The sequence below is a fragment of the Triturus cristatus genome, chromosome 9 (assembly GCF_964204655.1).
Source record: "Triturus cristatus chromosome 9, aTriCri1.1, whole genome shotgun sequence".
Classification (NCBI taxonomy): domain Eukaryota; kingdom Metazoa; phylum Chordata; class Amphibia; order Caudata; family Salamandridae; genus Triturus; species Triturus cristatus.
The window spans coordinates 478,201,599-478,222,292 of NC_140592.1; positions in this window are offsets into that span (position 1 = coordinate 478,201,599).

Genomic DNA, 20,694 nt, shown 5'->3' on the forward strand with positions numbered 1-20,694 from the left:
AAAAAGAAACAAGGTGGAGACTTATGATTAATTATTTATTTTAATTATGAAACAGCACATATTAAATAATTGTACCTCAAAGGAATTCCTAAGCATTTGGGAGATTCAAAGTTGTCTTCTCCCAGAGAACCGGGTAAAATAGCTGACCAATAAGTTAGGGCAAAAGTGCCCAAGAAGACCCAGGGGGTGAACCCAAAAAGGGGGAACAGGCCCCCAGAAGGGAGGAGGGAGAGGTAATAAACCTGCCAATGAGGTTTCCTCTGAAACCCAGAACCATAAAGAGAAGGTCAAAACCCAACCCACCTCTAGCAAGCGGGGTAGTGGGGACCGCGGTTTAAAGAAACTCCAGTCAACAGGCTGTGCTTTGACTGTCAGGAGACATGGCACTTCAGAGGGGAGGCAGCCTGCCCCAAGAGGAAGGTTTCACTGGCATGGCCAATGTAGCCTTGGGAGATGAGGAGGTCCTAATAGCTTTCAACTGAGAAACGGGTCCAGATGGTGAGCTGGTGATCCTTCGGGTGGTAGTAAGCCCTCCCACCCTTAAAGTGAATGGGATCCCCACCACGGCCCAGAGAGGCACAGGTGCTAGTCACACCGTAGTGGTGGACAGGTTAGTGTCCCCAGACCAGCTTTTGCCAGTAGAGGTAAAAAGAGGAAGAGTAATCCCTGGGTAGATTACTAACAGACCTGTGGCCATAATTTCCCTAGAAGTAGGGGGTACTCTTAGCTGGCATAGGATGGTAGTCAGTCCTGACCTCCCTCTACAATGCATCCTAGGGAATGACCTCCCATTGGTTAATCTGAATCCAGAAGGGGCAACCGCCCAGGGCTCTGCCCAAACCAAGGATCCTGAAGGTCCTGTCCCTAAGGTTAGGAGACTTAGATCCCAAAAGAGCAGCAACAAGGATATAGATAGAAAATGAAGGTAAATCTTAGCAAGAGATCCAGGGAGCATCTCCATCCGTAAGGGAGAACCCCAAAGTTTACACTGGCAAGTCCTCTTCTGATCCCCAAGAAGTCCTAGAAAGTCAGGCAACTGTTCAGACACAGGGTGAGTCACCTCTGATCTGATAGAAGGGTGAGTGGTTGAAGTGGTAGCTCCTCACTCTGAAAAGTTCAACAGGCTCCAAGAACCCACAGTAACCCCTAGGGTAGCACATCCACCTGTCAGTGGAGAGTTTAGGATGTGGTTCTAGACACTAACCGCCGCCAGTAGCCTTTGTTGGGTGCTTGCCTTATTGCAGCACTGTCCTTGGCATAGGAGACAGACCCTGTGACAAGAAGCAAAGTGGGGCCCCTGGCCCTGTTGGTCATGATGGGGTTACTCAAGTGTTGGGCAACCTCTTTGGGTCAGCTAGGTGTTGCCTTAGCTAAGGTAGTGATAGAGGAGGTAGGTACTCCACTACCCAAGGGAAGAGTTCAGAATAGTAAAAACACAGTTTCATCCACGGTTCACTTTAGGATGGGTCCTGTCATAGTAGAGTTGGGTCAACTTCTTTAGAGGGAATGACCCTGACAGAAGGATGTGAGGTATAGTAAGCCCTGCAATAGTTCAGTCAGTGTTCCTACATCCTTCCCTGCTGAACAGTCAGGAAAACTCACCCCGAATGGGGTTGAGTTCTCCTGGATGCATTATTTGGGGGGGAGGGAGGAATTATGAAAGAATATAGTCTTCTTGAGGTTTTCCCCCACTTATTGCCACAGGTGAACCCCAATGCTGATGGGTTTTGATTCTGAAAGTGCACTGGAGCCGCTAACCAGGGCTCAGTGCCAGTGCTCCCTCCCAAAAATGTGATACAAGTGAATTGGAAACTCCCATTGGTAGGAACTGTAACCCCCTTATAAGTCCCTGGCCTACCTCTGGCCGAGAGCGGTCTATGTGATGATGCTTCCTTCAGGTCCTTGCCCGGTTTTGGAACCAACACTATGAGGGCTGCGCACATGGTGTCAGGCAGCCGCCCGGGCTGCAGTTCCACCTGGCAGACTTCGAGTAGTTTATCAATCACTACATCGGCACACATGTGGTATAATTTGGCCTGAAGTCCATCGGCTCTGATGTCTAGTTGATTCTTATGAACATTCACTATGACGATGCTCATGTTTTTGGCAAGAAGGCTGACTTACCCATGGAACATTTTAAACAGGGTTGTGCCATGGCCCACTCGTTTGGCCTGGCTTCCTCTCCTCTTCGGTGGTTCTACAGACAATACTGTAAGTTCAGGGATTACTCCCAAGGTGTACCCTTCTGGCATCACCACCCTTCGCAACCTGTGCAGTAGCAGTCCAACCAGTTCTTTTCACAGTACAAAGAATGTGGTGGTTCCAAGGGTCACCAAGCGACAGTCCTCCTTCCACCCAGAACCGCAAAACTGCTTTAAATCACCCTTGAGGGAACATATGTGGCCTGTAGGGTGGAGGGTGCCATTTCCCTTATATTATTAGCTAACCATCACTACATTTGAGCAAAGCACACCCTTCCAGGACATGTTCTCTCCCATTATGCGTTTCCTCAGTCCCCTCAAAGGACTATGCTTTTACTCTTTCTATCACAATGTATTTCCTTTTCCTTTGGCAATGTCAACACTTCGTTGAGGTGGGAAAGCTAGTGGTGGCTTGAGCCAGATGACTGGCTCTGGTTTACCTTGAGGTCCTCTTGGAACCTCAAGACCAAAACAAGCTGAGCTTCCACGTGACTTCTGCCTGCCACTCACACTCTAAGTTCAAGCGCCACGGATTAAAGACAAACATTAACCCTTGATGTAAAACAGGAGAGAGAATAAAATGCCCATCAAGTATCAGAATTGTACAATGTTAAACCCCAAAACCTTGGATCCATCTTTGCTTCCCAGCTTGACCAAGTTGTGCGATCTTAGGCAAATATTTTATTTATGTGTCTCTTTTTTAATCATTTTTGCATATGAGAGCATCTTGAGATATGTGTAAGCTGGGGAATGTGTGCTGTACAAAACATATCTTGTGTTTGATTTAATAGATGTAACTACAATGTCTCTCCATCTATAATAAGAATTTAGGGCACATAAAGGGTGAACATGCCAAACAACTCTTAGTTCACTAATGTCTAACAGGCACATGCATCAAAGGAAAAACCGGTCACAAACGGGCAGATTCTCAGAATCTGCCCCTTTGCGGCCGGTATTTTTTGCATTTGGGATGCATCATCCCAAATGCAAAAATCGAATTTTAAGGAATCTCTAAATTGCGATTACTAAAATTGCGATTGCATTTAAGGAATCCCAAATTGAGATTCCTTAAATGCAATGCATTAAAGTAAAAAAATTAGCGATTTCGCTAATAGGGGGAGCAAATTACCATGAAGTTGAACTTCATGGTAATTTGCAAAAACTTTGAAAAATGCACTTTTGTGCATTTTTCAAAGTTTCATGTTGCGCACACACATGCCCTTAGAGCATGTGTGTGTGCAACATATGTGCACAGATCAAATTCAGGGGTGCAATAGGGTGTCATTCTGACACCCTTGCACCCTTGAAATTGCATGAGCAATTTGCGAGTACTAACTGGTACTCGCAAATTGCTCATGCAATCTCCAATTCATTCCTATGGGCCTGAAGGCCCATAGGAATGAATGGGATGGCATTCCTTAATTGCGACTCGCAATTTGCGAGTCGCAATTAAGGAATGTGTAGGAATCGCTATTTTTATAGCGATTCCTACATGCATAGGCTTTTGCAATTCCTTAATTGCGATTCCTTAATAATCACAATTAAGGAATCGCAAAAGTCTACGTTGATGCATGTGCCTGATAGTTGTCATAGCAGGAGGCAGAATGTTTCTAAATTCATATCTAAAAACTGTCAATTTTATTAAATGCTTTTCAACGCAGTGAAATATTCTGATGTACTAAAGTGAAACGCTTCCGTATGTTACAGAAATATGCTTTTTGGAATTTTGAATAGACCATCTAATGTTTTTGCATGATTTTGGTTGCTTAATTTACATGCCACACATTATCAGGACTTAGTTCATGCACAGGCTCCTAGAGCCAAGCCATATCCTTTCCTCGGATCACCCTGAAAATGTGTTGATCCTCCCTCTTCTAATACTTCACTGTCAATATCGCGATAACTTTGTGTCTCCTTTGTTCCAAATGGCACAAATGAGACCTTTACTCTCAGCTCTACAGAGAGGCCAAAATTTGCATGAGCATGTTTTCTGAACACCTTTATGGCTCTTTGAGAGGCACTAAGAGAAACTCATACTGCTTTCAGGTGCAATTTTGGAGGCCTTAATCTTGCCCCATCATAAACCCCATCCACACCATGAACTCACCCAAACACTTGAAGGGAACTGAGCTTGCATGATGCTCTGTGCAAAACTCATAAGCTGCATGATAGAATAAATTACTTGAACACATCAACCCTTCTCTGGCTCCGAGCAGACGTTTTGCTGGAATGAAAGGTGAGCAGTTCTCGTGGCTCACAGGGATGTGCTGTTTGATCTAGGAAACCCATCTTTTTGGAGGTACACATATCCTGGGAGACCCCCATCCTCTTGTGCCCTAACACATCCTGTACACCTTATCCACACATGCAAACGTTTTAGAAGAGGAAGTTGGGAGATGATAAAAATCGGGAGAATGTATTTCACCACATTGACTAGGACTGAACAAGAGACTATTTCAGGTGTGAGACAGCTAAAAGAAAGCCATTTTGAACTTCTAAATTCGTGAGTCTGCCGCCTGAATTGGGTCTTTTGGCATGAATGCCTATCCATGCTACAGAGGCGATAAGACTTTTTTTTCTCCATATAAAGTGCTTTTGCATTCTATCAATACTAACATGTAGACAATCAAATGCTATTTGTATTACTCACGCTTATATTGACTATTGATATGGAATACCCTTTTTATATTGTATTGTCTTTTATGATGAATATAATCGATAATAAAGACTATATATGATATGATGATGACTATTGCTAAGGTAGGCCTGTGTTTAGTATGGCTCATGTTTGGGAGCCATCTTGTTTCATGTTGCGTGTGCATTTTAGTTATATAGTAGAAGCTGAGCTTACAGCTAACAAAGGCTTCTTTCTCATGTGAAATGTTTTCCTTTACGTGATAACCGCAGAATGTTTAATTGGTTGCTACAGAACGCCTGTAGAATGCAGTCTGGTCTAATGTATCTTGTTTGTTGCAAAGAACCCTAAGTACGAAGTATGCTTAGATAGGGTGAATTGCGCAGGATACTGAGCCATTAATGAGCCCTAGATTGTATCTGTGTGCTTTAACCTCATTGGAGCGTTTTATGGGAACCATGTGGAGCTGTAGCAAACATTAGAATTGTGTGAGTTAAGCTAATGCAGAGCAGACTTTTTTTCCAGACATGCTTTTGTCCACTTTAGCGAACTGAGAGCAGAGCGGGGTGCTGTCTTTACTAAAAGACTGATTTTACTCGGTAGCGCTCCGTGGAGGGAGTTCGGTGGGGCAGTGAGGCGGGGCGGGGGAGGGGCAGGGTGGGGAAATGTAAACACCGGAATATGGATGAACAGAGGTAAGTACACCTTTAAATAAATAAAACGAATTCCTTTGCGCTCGCTGCACCGAAAAATACGATGCAGCGCGCGCAACTGTTGTGGGTCACAGAGCACATATGCCTAAACTCTTACTCCTACAAGTAATAATCTCAGAGCAATATTAGCTCTCTGGGCCACTTGGCTCAAAGCCTTCCTGCTGCGTTGCCGTGCATCAAAATTAAAGAGTAGGAATGCACTATATTTACAGGAATTTTGTGCATTCCTGTCCTCACCTGTGCTGGCGATCAAACAGCAGCCGTGCGCCAATGCAGACACAGTTGCGCCATGGTGCAAGGGTGTCTGCGTTGCAGGGGTGATTGTTGTTGTGCAGGAAGGGAAGTTTTGCTCCTTCTATGTGTGCTGCAAAATGAAGCACACATAGAGCAAAAAACAAGGAGAAATACAAGTATTTCTCCTGTTTACTCCACTCCGAGGCATAGGTTTCTGACGCATTCCCTGGTTTAGGACACTTTGTAAATCTGGGAAGGTGTCAGGTTCGATGAAGGTTGCATGGGAATACCCACAGCAACACCCATGGAATGCCACTTTCATGCAGAGTAATGTGTGAAACTGGCCCATATTTACAAGGCCATGATAAGTCACGTAGGGTGACTTTAGGGACCTTGCCCCGCAGCGCGTCTAAAAAAGTGACACACCGGTGGTGCAGTGGGCTTGTAAATGAGGCCCTAAGTGCATGGGCCCAACGTTTTGTTCATAAGCCTACGGCATGCACTATCGAAGGTTGGATTGACGAATACCAAGACTGCATAGTCTTGCTTTCATCCCATGCCTCTTCCATCCACCACCACTCACTTCCTGTCCTTTATTTCACTCTTTCAGATTCTTTTTTTTCACTTTGATTTCTCCACTTGTTTCAGTTTTTCGGTCTTGCTCCCACTTTCACCTTTTTGTGTTTTTCTCTCTCTTGCTCTAGGTCAAAGTCTGAATTGGAAAAATAGGTGTTGGTCCAAAACCTGTGGGCCCCACCTGCAACCACTGGCTCAAATGAAGCCCTACTATTAACGCTCTAATCAGAGTGTAGAGCAAACAGCCATAGGATTTCTACAATGTTCAACCAGGTTTCACCAAAGGCTCTATTGAGTGTTGGCGGTCCTTCAGTCCCTCCAGGACCAAAATGAAACCCTGATTGCAAGGGAGATAGGAAAGGGTGAGGTATTTATCATGTCCAGGCTGGTGTGTACAGCTCCATTCCAAGTATTTCTCCAGAAAATAATGGATTACATGCAGAAATTCCCATTCTGCACCAAATGCTGCTTGTATATAGCGGGGTAGACTACTCCACAGCCTTGCAGCCAGAACCCGAAAAGACTGCCTCCCCATTTCTTCCTACAGAGTCCGGGAACAGTTACCTGCTTGCGAGCTGCAGATCAGAGATTTCTGGCTTGCACATACAATTGCAACATGACTTTAATATCCCTTGGACTTGCTGAGTAGAGGGCTTTATGAACAATGCAGAGTGCCTTAAACGATATACGCTTCTCTGCCAAAATCCAATGCAGATCACCAAGCCCTTTTGATGCCGACTGCTGCTTAGGAATATCCAGCATGAATCTAGCTGCCGCATCCTGCACCAGTTGTAACGTTGCAATGGTCGTCTTATTGGCCTGAAGGTAGAGTGCATTGCAATGGTCCATTCTAGAGGTAACCTGAGCAAGCACAACCTGTTTATGAACCGGACGGGTCATGAAAAGAAACATTTTCCATGACACTTGGATCGTCCAAAACCAGGTTGACACTGAACGATTAACCTGGCTGTTCAATGACAGCTCGCCATCCAAGATAATGCCCAGATTCTTATCTGTTTTGGCTGGCCTCGGTAGGGTACCTCGCGTATCAGGCCACCAAATGCTATTCCAGATCGAAGATTGACAACCAAAGAGCAAGACCTCCATCTTATCTCCGTTAAAGCTCAGGTAGTTTTTGAATGTAAGCTTCTCATATCTGCATTAACAAGAGCTAGCACAGGGATCCCATTTTGGAACTCCCGCCTCCCCGTAACTGAGACCTTGGAGTGTAGTTTATTCCATCTGCCACCTCCAGGCTTGGTTTCCAGAGCATGGTGTTTGACTCTTGAGGTTTCAGTACCTGCATCCCCTGCGGCACAAGGAGGCCCCCAACCCCTCAGGGGCCCCCCACTCTGCCCCAGGCCAATGAATATATTTGAGATGTGGGAGACTTAGAGACCCCACATCACATTCTGCAGAGGGCCCCATTATTTTGCAACTTACCACTGAGGCCACCCTCTCAAGGGCGGAAAGGGAGAGTAGTGTAGCCCTTTTCTCTGGATCCCGGGACAGGAAGACTGTGCTGGACATCATTAGTGGTGATACTGTCTTTTCAGCTCTTCGTCCCAGGACAGCGTTTCTTGAAAATGGGAGCCAGTACTCCCTTGGTATCGTCGACTTACCAATGACTGATGATGCCGGGCACAAACGGCTTACTCAGAGGAGGTGGTGTGAAGGCTGGTTTCAGACGCAAGACAACAGAATGGATCTCAAACATTAAAAAAAGGTTTGCAGCCAGATGTTTTTCTTTGAAAATGAAATATCTTTTCATTGAGGTTGCCAGACGATTCCTGTTATCAGGAACACCATGTTCCAGTCCTGGGTTCCCTTTTATAACTCATTGTTTTCAGGTTTGTTGGTCCATCTGGCTCAGTTGAAATAAAACCATGGCTACAACTCACAGCTGGAGGGGGTGGGTAACTACAATTGGTGCAGCAGGTGGAGTAGCTCCAGGGCCCATGAAACACTCACAATGCGGTATTTTACTACCTCAACAAGTCAAAACGGCGAACAGAGAGAGACGGACCCGGATATGTCTGGCAGGTAAGATGTTTTTATTTTCCCCCTCTGTGACGCATTTCAAGCACGCTGTGCCCTTGATCACACATGAAAACCAGCGTCCCCCATTAACATTTTAAATGCTAGGAGTCCACCCCCTGTGTCACATGGTCATAGAAATGGTAGAAATGCTGTTCTTACAGGCACGCATTTGTAGATAATGCAATTACGTTCCACCTTAATACAGTGATATTCTGTCAACATAAATAATCAGGATAAAATAATTAAGTAGACAATGATTAAAAACATTGTAGTTTTCAAAAATCTATTTCATTTGGCTGTGCAAAAACGCAGTGAAGTAATGTCTTCTAAGCAACAGTTCGCATTTGTGCAAAAGTGCAATTCCAGACATATGTTGAATAAATGCAACTCATAATGGATTTGAAATATGATAAAACCATTTGTGCATAAAAAAATCAACTTTACATAGTTATATCTTTCACCATGAATGGTGATTACTCTCAAGATGAAGTTGTATTGCACTTCGTAGTTTGCGCCTCGCAATGCCACTCCTAATAAATACTTTCTGCTTAAATGCATATATAATCGTTGCCATTTATGTGTTAATTCAGATTATACGTCAGTTCAAATTGCATCATCTGTGGAGTTAATCAGAATTGCAATGTAAAAAGTGACTAAAGCTAGAGCTGAAAAACTTCCATATTTAGCAGCTTGCTATCTTATGTAAACATAAATATATATTGTTTTAAAAGGCCCCAATTGAATAATTGTGTTTTGATGGCATCGATTCCTTTAGTAAGATTATCTTTAATGTTCCACTGGATTAAGAATAGTTGTATTGACACTCAATAATGATAATAGTGTAGATCTGGAACATTGTTGTGATGTGACCACAAAGAAGATTTACACACCATACCATATCATAGAGTGGCTACTTCTCTAATTACGAAGGGGAAATGTTAAATTATGTGGCAACATCATTAGCAATTTAAGGGCAGATTTACAAGCCGCTTACGCCTCCTTGCGCTGCCATTGCATCACGTTTTTTGACGCAACGGCGACGCAAACAGTGCGCCCTATTTACAACGTGTCGCATCTAGGGAGATGCGTCACGTTGTAAAGCCCTGCATCACATTATAGCTGCATCAGGTATATAGGGGCAGATTTATGACGACTGGCGCATCCCTGCATATCAGCAGGGATGCGCCAGTTATTATGCGCCACAGCTGCGCCACCATGGATGCGCCGCATTTATAATGCGGCGCACCATGGGGCAAAAACGGCACAGATGCGTGACGCATCTGTGCCGAAAAGTGGCGCATTGCTGGAGTTGCGTCGCAAGCGCGACGCAGCACCAGCAATGATCTGGGGGGCCCTATCTGTACAATGCTGCGTCAATCCTTACGCCTGCTTCAAGCAGGCGCAGGGTTTTGACGCAGCATGGGCCTAAAAGTGACTGAGTGAAATCTTGTAGATTTCACTCAGCCACTTTTAGGAGGCGTTCCTGCGCCGGAACGCCCCCACCTGCCCTGGAACGCCTACATGTGGCGCAGGGCTTTACAACGTGACGCATCTGGGAGATGCGTCACGTTTGTAAATGCCCCGCACCATGGCGCAGGATTTGCGCCGCTGCTGCGTCACAAAAGTGACGCAACGGCGGCGCAAAAGTGCCGCAAGTGCAACATAAATCTGCCCCAAAGTATGCAGGGTCGGCGTAAAAGTGACGCAGGAAATCTATAAGATTTCACTGCACCACTTTTAGGACCCCACTTCGTCAAAACCTTACACCTGCTTGAAGCAGGCGTAAGGAGTGATGCAGTACAGTAAGTAAAGGCCTGTAAATACATTGCTGGAGTTGCGCCGTGCTTGCGACACAACTTCAGCAATGCGTGACTTTTGGGACAACAGATGCGTCAGAATTTCTGACGCATCCGTTAATCCTTGTGCCATGGAGCACTGTATTGTAAATACACTGGGGCAGATTTATGAGCCCCTTGCGCCACTTTTGCGTCACTTTTCCCATGTTAAAAGTGACGCAAAAGTGGCGCAAGGGGCTCATAAATCTGCCCCACTACATCCATGGTGGCGCAAGGACATTTAACGCTGGCGAAAGGAAACTGACGCATCTATGCAGATGCATCAGTTCCTTGTAAATCTGCCCCTTAGCACTTACCAGTGGCCTGCTAATTTTGAGGGGACCAGTAATAAGGGGTCACTCATAAAGAAGGCTTACAGAGCGACCAGGTCCTCTGAAACCACTAATGTGATGCCAGGCGTTCGAAGACAGATTAAAAATGATTACTAACCGCCATGTAGGTCTTGAAAAACAAATGTATGTCTTGATGTTGGTGGTTCAAGGTAGCTCACGTTATTTGTCCACTGATGGGCGGCTTTGGGCTAAAGGTCTACCCAAAAGCACTAACCTGGAATACCACCTAATTTAGATGGAACTGGTTTTCCTGTTCTGGGTGAAATTAACGGTATACATTCTCCATTTTGATTTATTTTGTTTATAGTAATTTGCATGATGCAGCACATGTCTAAGACAGTAAAGGTTAATCAAAGAATCCACTGAACAACTAAGGGGGCATATTTACAAGCCCCTTGCGCCGCAGGTGCGTCACTTTTTTTGACGCACCGCCGGCGCAGTGTGGAGCTCAATATTTACAAGGTCAGGCAAATACACCCTGCATGGAATTTCGTGGCCATGTAAATACAGGCCCTTTTCATGCAGCACGTTGCGTGAAAGAGCTGTGCCATGGGTGCTCCTGTGGGTGTTCCCACACAACACCCTTGCATTCTGCCGTATTCCCAGATGTACAACATTTTATAAACCTGGGAATGTGTCTGAATCCTACGCCTCACCAGGGGAAGTGTAAGGAGGCACAACGAGGATAAATACCTATATTGCTTCTTGTTTTTTCCTCTTTCTATGCATGATGCTTTCTGCAGCATACATAGAAAGAGGAAAACACCTCACATGATTGTATTTGTGCAGGAAGGTGTCCCTTTCTGCACAAAAACATCTTCCTCAAAATGCAGACACCCTTGCACCATTGCGCAATGGTGCCTGCATTGGCGCATTGCACCCAATTGTGCGCCGGTGCGGGCAAAGCACAGGGACGCAACATATTATTGTAAATATGATGCATCCCTGTGCTTTGAAAATGTGGCCCAGCATGGCACAGCCAAATGGCTTGCAGTGCCGCGCTCTGTCACTTTCAGGGCCGGGGGGGTCCTGCCGGTGCTCTGAAAAGCATGTGCTGAGCAAGTTCCCTATCAGGCTCTCCATTTTTGCCCTCACCCTCAGGATGAAAAAAGAAATCTTAACTCTGCAGCAGTACCACTCTTCACTGCCTTTGAGGTATCTTCAAAGAAACTTGTTATAGTTCATTCAGTCTCATTAATTCGAAACTGTAGCATTTTCAATGTTCTATACAATTGAGCCATAGATGTTGCCTATTTATCTTAGGCAACTAACAAACATTGACAAAGGAAGTAGTTCTGGCTTGTTGTAGGTGGATTGATACTTGGTCTATTATATAGCAGGATGCAATTACAGAAGCAGCAACATACCAGTCGGGTGGCACACTATGCTAAAGACAGATTTTAGCTTATGTGTTTTTAAGCCACACCCTTAATTACATCTCTTTGCCCCTTTGAGAAACCACTCCAGTTTTTTCATTCCATTTAAAGCCCCGGTCACTTTCTTGTAAATATGCCCCTACGTTTTCAATTGTTTTCTGAAAGAAAGCATGTGGGGATGTGTGGTTAATTTGTGCGCTGTTGCCGTCACTTTTTAGAACTGGGACTTATTGGAGGTTGAGAATAAATGGGGAAGAGAAAATTTGGAAATCAGTGACGAAAAAAGAAAGTAGGTCTGAAAAAGAACATGTAAAAGCGAGATAAAGAGAGTGTGGAAGAAAGTATCATGAGCTGGAATCAAGACTATTTGGTCTTGGTTTTCGGAAACCCCAGCACTCAGCAGCAGTCGCGGCCAGCATTAATCACGGGTGGGGGGATGGGTGGTCAAGCGGGGAGGGTGGGTGGTAAATGTAATAGTACATTTTAACCCCTTCAGTGCCCATGACGAGCTGGACTCGTCATGGGCCGCGGTGGCGCTGTGCCCATGACGAGTCCAGCTCGTCATAGACCCCGCCCGCTAATTCAACGGCCGGCACAGGGCGGGGAAAGGGGCGGGCACTGAAGGGGTTAAAAAGTTACCTGTCCGCCGGCTGGCCGGGTCCCACGTTTTCTCGGCTCTCGCTCCTGCCCTTCGGCCTCCGGCAGGAACAGGAAGCAGGCAGCCTCCCTTCCCTCCCCTAAGCGAATCACAACAATGCAATGGCATTGGCCCCAGGGCCGACCAAACCAGTCATGCTCACTCAGGAGTGGGCACACCAATCTTCCCCTGCCCAGCCCTGCTCGTAGAGCAGCCCCGCCCATTCTCCCACCCGCAACCAAACACTTCTGCTTCCTCACGGTGCGAGAAGCCGAAACATAAAATTGTAGTTTTACCATTTTATGTTTCTGCTTCTCGCACTGCGAGGAAGCACTGGTGCAATGATCCTCCGCCCAAATGGAGGAGCCGCCCCTGCTCAGCAATGCTCTTAAGAAAACACAGGGACCCTGCATGTATTATAATTGTATTATTATTATTTTTTTTTTAATGAAGCATTGCTCTGAACTCTTGTGGGAGAAAATTCCATAGCGCAATGCTTCTAACTGTGCATTTCATGACTGAGAATTGAAGAGGGTTTATGGGTACACTGATAATGATGGCCACCGAAATTGATGAGGTTATCTGGCTGTGGCGTTTCCCTCATAATTACAGGTTTGTGGCATTTGCCACATAATTCTTCGTCTGCTACCTGCATATTTTTCAGATTTTACCAAAAACTAAAAATTGTTTCTAGCTCAGTTGTTTCATAAAGAGTGTCACGTGTTTCTGGGCAGTGGAAAGCACATCACAAATGTTGACTAGTCACCATTCAACAACCTATTCCTGTATTTGAGTGTTAAACAGTTACTAATGGGGTGGAACCTTTTCCCTTACTATGTTAACATATGTAAGAAGGATTGGCAAATTCAATAGGCCTCCACTATACAAGAGCTTTTTATTGGCTTTGGCAATGTGGTTTAGCCATGTTGTACACCAGTGTGGCTGCAGTTCAGCAAGTCTTAAAGTTAGTGGTGTGGAGTGTCCTAGAGTGAAGTGGGAGGAGTAGAGTGGTGTAAACTGAATTTGTTGAAGTAGAAGGTCATAGAGGGGTGTAGGAGGATTTGAGTGTCGTAGAGTTGAGTAGAGGGGAGTAGAGTTGAGTGGTTCAGTGGCAGAGAGTGTCATAGAGTGCAGTGCCATAGAGTGGAAAGGCATAGAGTGGTGTAGGGTGGAACAGGGTGGAGTGGGTTAGAGTGGATTGAGGTAGTTGGGTGGATTGGACTGGAGTAGATTGGGGTGGAAGGATTGGGGTAGAGTGGGTTGGAATGAGTGGGGTGAGTTGGAGTGGAGTGGGTGGGTTAGATTGGTTGGGGGTGGATTGGACTCGGGTGGGGTAGATTGAATTAGAGTAGGGTAGTGTGATGGGGTGGATTGGATTGGTATGGGTGGAATGGACTGGAGTGTGGGGGATTGGACTGGAGAGGAATGGAGTGTATTGGAGTGTGTTGGGCTAGATGGATTGGATTGAGTGGGGTGGACTGAACTGGGGTGGGGTGGATTGGATTGGATTGGGGTAAAGTGCGGTGGATTGGAGTAGAGTGTGGTGGGGTGGGTGGATTGGACGGCAGTGGTGTGGGGTGGATTGGAGTGGGGTAAACTCGATGGGGTGTATTAGATTAGAGTGGGTGGAATGAAATGGGGTGGGGTGGATTGGATTGGGTGGGTGGACTGGGGTTGACTGGAGTGGTGTGGAGTGGAGTTGGGTGTACTGGACTGGGGTGTCTGGATTGGGTTGTAATTTAGTGAATTGGAATGGAGTGTGGTAGGTGGAATGGGGTGCAGTGAAATGGAGTGTGGTGGTTTGGATTGGCGTGGGGTGGGGTGGATTGGATTGACGTGGATTGGATTGGGATAGGGTGAACTGGATTGGGCAGGAACGGATTAGATTGATGTGCATTGAATTGAGGTGGGGTGGATTGAAGTGGAGTGGCATGAATTGGAGTGGGGTAGATTGGATTTGGCTGGATTAGGTGGATTGGTTTAGAGTGTGGTGGACTGGATTGGATTGGATTGGAGTGGCGTGGATTGAGTTGAGGTGAGGTGAGGTGGATTGGATTGGGGTGAGGTGAGGTGGACTGTATTGGAGTGGGTGGATTGGAGTGGGGTGGATTGGAGTGGGGCGGATTGGAGTGGGTTGAATTGTTTTGCATTGGAGTGGGGCAGATTGTTCTAGATTGGAGTTGGACAGATTGGAGTGGAGTAGATTGGAGTGGGCAGACTGTTTTGGATTGAAGTGGGACAGATTGTTTTGTATTGGAGTGGGCATATTGCTTTGGACTGGAGTGGGGTAGTTTGTTATGAATTTGTAGTGGAGCAGATTGGTGTTAGGCAGATTGGAGTGGGGCAGATTGTTTTGGATTGGAGTGGGGTGGATTGGATTGGAGTGGGATGGATAGGGGAGAGAGTGGGGTGGATTGGATTGGGGTGAGGTGGATAGGATTGGAGTGGGGTAGATTGGATTGGGCTGGATTGGACAGGTGTGGGGTGAATTGGAATGGAGTGGGGTGGAATGTGGTGGATTGGAGTGAGGTGAATTAGGATAGAGTGGGTGGATTGAGTGCAGTAGATTGGATTGGAGTGGGGCGAATTGGAGCTGGAGGGATTGGAGTGGGGTGGATTGGAATGGGACAGATTGTTTTGGATTGGAGTGGGGCAGATTGGTTAGATTGGAGTGGGGCAAATTGTTTTGGATTGGGGAGGGGCTGATTGGAGTGGGGCAGATTTTTTTAGATTGGAGTGGGCAGATTGGAGTGGGGCTGGTTATTTTAGATTGGAGTGTGACAGAGTGTTTTGGATTGGAGTGGGGCAGGTTGAATCGCAGAAGATTTGAGTGGAGCAGATTGTTTTGGTTTGGAGTCGAAGAGATTGTTTTGGATTGGAGTGGGGCAGATTGAAGTTGGGTGAGGTGGGTTTGGAGGATTGGATTGTGGTGGATTAGAGTGGATTAGATTGCGGTGAGTGGTTTGGATTGGATTAGTCTGGGGTGGATTGGATTGAGTGGGGCTGATTGGTGTGGGGTGGATTGGCGAGGATTGTGATGTTAGGCCTGCCTTGGAAAATTACAAGGCTGTAAAGAAGAGTGCCATGCAAGCCAACCAATGGTACGTAATGGGTGGCCTCCAAGCCCTTTTCTGAATGCAGAAGTGCCTCGCAAGTGAGACACATGTGCTAGCGCATGCTCTCACAGACTTGACCCTAAAAAGACAAAATAATGCAATAAAACTGACACAAAATGTGCTGCATTATGACCCATAATCTGCCATTTCTTGTCACATAATGTAGTCAACCCTGCCATATAATTTGCTCCTCTCATGCCATATAATTCTAGTTGCTGTACTTAGAATGAATGAGATATTGTTCAGGGCCGCTGGAATTATGTGGTTCTGCAGCTGCTGCATTGTTTGCATCATTAATAATTAGCAGTATTTGCATCTGCAGATGTTAACCCCCATAAAAAATGTTCTAGTTCAAACGGATCAATAGTTACCAAAAACGTGGCGATATGCATTTGTACGCGTTGGAAGACCCTTCTTAAGGGTTAACTGATCATCTTTCAGTTGCTTATTAATATATTTGGTTGTTAAACTGGTACCAATGAGGTGAAATCTTTCCCTGACAGCATACTATCAAAAAAATGTGCCGCATCATGCAGTATAACTCGACTTTTCTTACCCCATAATTTAGTCAACCCTGACGCATAATTTGGTGCTCCCCTGCCACAAAATTCCAGTGGCCCTGATTATGTTGAATTAACCCTGGGCGTAGTTGGCGTAGTAGCACTACGCGTAACTACGCAAAGTGCACTTCGCACTACGTGAGATACGCGTAGTGCTACGCGAACTGCGTAGTGCGCTGTTCGGGATGATTGCACAGTGCCGGATGCTTGTCCGCACTGTGCAATCATTGAAAACGGCATCTCGCACAGTGCGAGCTGTTGTTTTCTGCTGCTCGAGTACATTTTTACTCGAGCGGCAGCTTTCTCAACGACGACTGGTAGTTTCTCATCGCAAGCGGTCGCGAGCATATGCGACCACTCGCAATGAGAAACCTGACCTCCCCGCATTGAGAATCTCGCCGGGAGGTTTATTTTCCATGCTCGCGATCGCCAACTTGATGTTGCTGATCGCGAACGAGGAAAAAGTCTCACCGGGATGTCATTTTCCTCGCTCGCGGTCGCCAACTTGACGTTGGGGACCGCGAGCAAGCAAAAAATGCCAACTACGCTACGCTACGCGATTGTGCACTGTGCTACGTGCAATTCGCATAGCGCGAAGTAGCACAAACTACGCAAACTTCGCGAGCGTAGTGTAGTTGTCCGCCCAGGCTTAATGTTGATGTCGTGGAGGGAGTAGAGCGGTCTGACAGCTAGTTTTGTTCAGAGCTTTATGGGGCAAGATCAGATGCTTGAATAGGCAGCAGTCTTTCACTGGTTCTACTTCAGGACATAATTCATGTGGTCCATGAGGCTGGTGTTTACAATTAGTCGAGCAAGGGAAATTTGGGGGACTAAGAAATGTTCTCACATTGAACAACCTTATGCGTCTGAAGCACTATCTAGTTTGTCATAAATCGGGCCTGACTCATCCGTTTGTCAGTTTAAGGATACACGGAGCTCTGAAGTATGAGCTTAACCCTCCCAGCGCCTTTACTTGGAGATTTGCTACATTACTACAAAGGGCCAGCAAACTTGCCTTTTTCATATTATAGGGAGCTCTCAGGCAGACAAAATGTTATTTTTCCTATGTTGCTAAAAACCCTTGCACTTCGCCTGAAACCTCTGCACCGGCATAGTGAATTAAAGTCTAATAATGGATTGGCCTCTGCAATTACAATTCATGGTGTTAGACGGGCTCCTGAATACGGCAGGGTCAGGGAATAATTTATTGCGTAAATCTACGGTAGGCCCTATGGTATAACCCTAATATAGTATAGCTCCTCCTACCCCATTAAAATCAGGCATTAAAGGTAAAAGGAGATTGTATAGGTCCTGGCCCTAGGGTGGGTACTGTGTTTCATCCATCGTGCATAGTGTTGTTTACCATAGGTGCATCAGGGTCTATGGTACTCTTTCATTTCAATTGGATAACCAAGTTATTACATTTGTACAGTTCATTCTCCAAGTGTGGAGACAATAAGCAGTCATGGCAGTGGGACTAGAACACAGGTGCAGTGTGACGCAGAACTCGCAAACGACAAGCTCACTATCAGAACTAGATCTGTTAGAAGAAATAAGGGCTGATTGAGAGGAGCTCAGTGTGGAATGACGCCACAACAATTGCTCCATGGCTCATAGTCACTCTTTCCCAGTAACCCTCTTCTGATAGTTGCATGAAAGCATAGAGTCTCTGTGCTGAGAGGACAACCGTCCTAATTTCCGTGAGATTTTCCCGCGTTAGAGGTGTCATTCATGTGTCCCGCACGCAGCTGTAGCAATGCCCCCCCTTCTCTCATCAGGGGAGGAGGCAGGCTAGCAGACTTGTGAAGCACTAGTAGACTTACAATGCTCTAGTAGACGCAGGAAGGACTAGTAGACGTACAATGCTCTAGGAAGCGTAGGACACACTGGTAGATGTAGGAAGCGCTAGCAGACCTGTGAAGCACTAGTAGACTTACAACGCTCTAGTAGACGTAGGAATAACTAGTAGACTTACAACGCTCTAGGAAGCGTAGGATGCACTGGTAGATGTAGGAAGCGCTAGCAGACTTGTGAAGCACTAGTAGACTTACAACGCTCTAGTAGACGTAGGAAGGATTGTAGACTTACAACGCTCTAGTAAGCGTAGGACGCACTAGTAGACATAGGAAGCGCTAGCAGACATGTGAAGCAGTAGTAGACTTACAACACCCTAGTAGACGTAGGAAGCACTAGTAGACTTACAACGCTCTAGTAAATGTAGGACATAGTGGTAGACGTAGGAAGCACTAGCAGACTTGTGAAGCACTAGTAGACTTACAGCACTCTAGTAAATGTAGGACATAGTGGTAGACGTAGGAAGCACTAGCAGACTTGTGAAGCACTAGTAGACTTACAACGCTCTAGTAAATGTAGGACATAGTGGTAGACGTAGGAAGCAGTGGTAGACATAGGAAGCGCTAGCAGACTTGTGAAGCAGTAGTAGACTTACAACGCCCTAGTAGACGTAGGAAGCACTAGTAGACTTACAATGCTCTAGTAAATGTAGGACATAGTGGTAGACGTAGGAAGCACTAGCAGACTTGTGAAGCACTAGTAGACTTACAACGCTCTAGTAAACGTAGGACGCACTGGTAGACGTAGGAGGCGCTAGCAGACTTGTGAAGCACTAGTAGACTTACAATGCTCTTGTAGACATAGGAAGCACTGGTAGACGTAGGTAGTGCTAGCAGACTTGTGAAGCACTAGTACACTTACAATGCTCTAGTAAACATAGGAAGCACTAGTAGACTTACAACGCTCTTGTAGACATAGGAAGCACTGGTGGACGTAGGAAGTGCTATCAGACCTGTGAAGTACTAGTAGACTTACAACGCTCTAGTAAAGGCAGGAAGCACTAGTAGACTTACAATGCTCTTGTAGACATAGGAAGCACTAGTAGACGTAGGATGCACTAGTAGAGGTATGAAGCACAAGCAGATGTATGGAGCATCGATGTATGACGTTACAACGCATACTATTACAACGCATGCCATAACAACGCATTTTTTACAACGCAAACACTGTTACAACGCATTATTTTACAACTAATACTGTTACAACGCAAAAGTGAGTAAATTACTTAAAAGTGCAATTACAACGAAAACAATTACAACGCATACCATTACAACGCCAAAATATATATATTTTTTTAAAGTACAATAAAATCTGGCACGGGATGCAGGGAAATTTGGGGTTTTTGGGTGGGGAAGTGTATTAAAATGTTGAGCAAAACTGAACGTTAATTAACTGAAATGCATTACTAAATTAATACTCGAGTATTAAAATGAATACCCGAGTATTAAAATTAATACTCGCAAATTAAAAGTCCTAATCGAGTATAAACATTAATACTCTTATAACAGAAAAAAAATCCGATGTAACAAATTTAAAAGTTTTACACAAATAACGAATAATTAAACAACAGTTCATATACATGCAAATCATGATTATATCACAAAATAAGTAAATGGATTAAACCAAAAAACACATACACATAGTCGCCATTTTAACCATCCCACTTCTAAACCTTGTCCTACAACACTTTCTATGAAAACAATACCAAAATACATGTTCCAAAATGGATGCCAAAACGGAGCGAATAACTGAAAACAACACATCTTTTAATGCTTTTTTAAATTATCATTTTCCACAGCAAATAAAAGTATACTAAAAAACACAACGAACGCTGTTTTAAAAAAAATTAATAATGACACTGACTAAAACTTATAAATACCAGCAAGACACCATTTTACAATCAGTTGATTATCAACTCCCAGAGAGACCAGACGCAAAAACCTGACCCTCTGACGCCTACACTGAGACAACACTGCAATCCATTGGAGAAGCATTCTTTCTTTCCTACTTCTAGTAAGTTACTATTATATTTAAACACCATGTTTTCTCATAAATCATGTTTCATTTCCATCCAAACAGTGCAGCAAATATAATTTAAATATTTTGTAAAATGTATTCTAAACAATATTTTTTTGTTAAGTAAATTTAATGTATACGAACTTATAAAATCTATTTTTTTTTACCTAAAACAGGAATTTGTTTTTCTATGACAACCAACATATCGCTTTCCAAATTTTTTTTCTACAAAAGCTACACGACTCACCTTTATTAATGTGAAGGTAAATTACTTAATACTTCTATTTTTTTTTATTTTGTAAATAAAAACATTAACTTTACCAGTAGGAAAAGTGTTGGATGGTGTAGGGGTAACAATTACTTTTTTTTGCTCCAAGAAGGTGCATCAGTAGGGAAAGTGTGGGATGGTGCAGGGGTAACAATTACTATTCTAACTCCAGGAAGGTGCAGCAGTAGGGAAAGTGTGGGATGGTGTATGTGTAACAATTTGTATTCTTACTCCAGGTAGGTGCAGCAGTAGGGAAAGTGTTGGATGGTGTAGGAGTAAC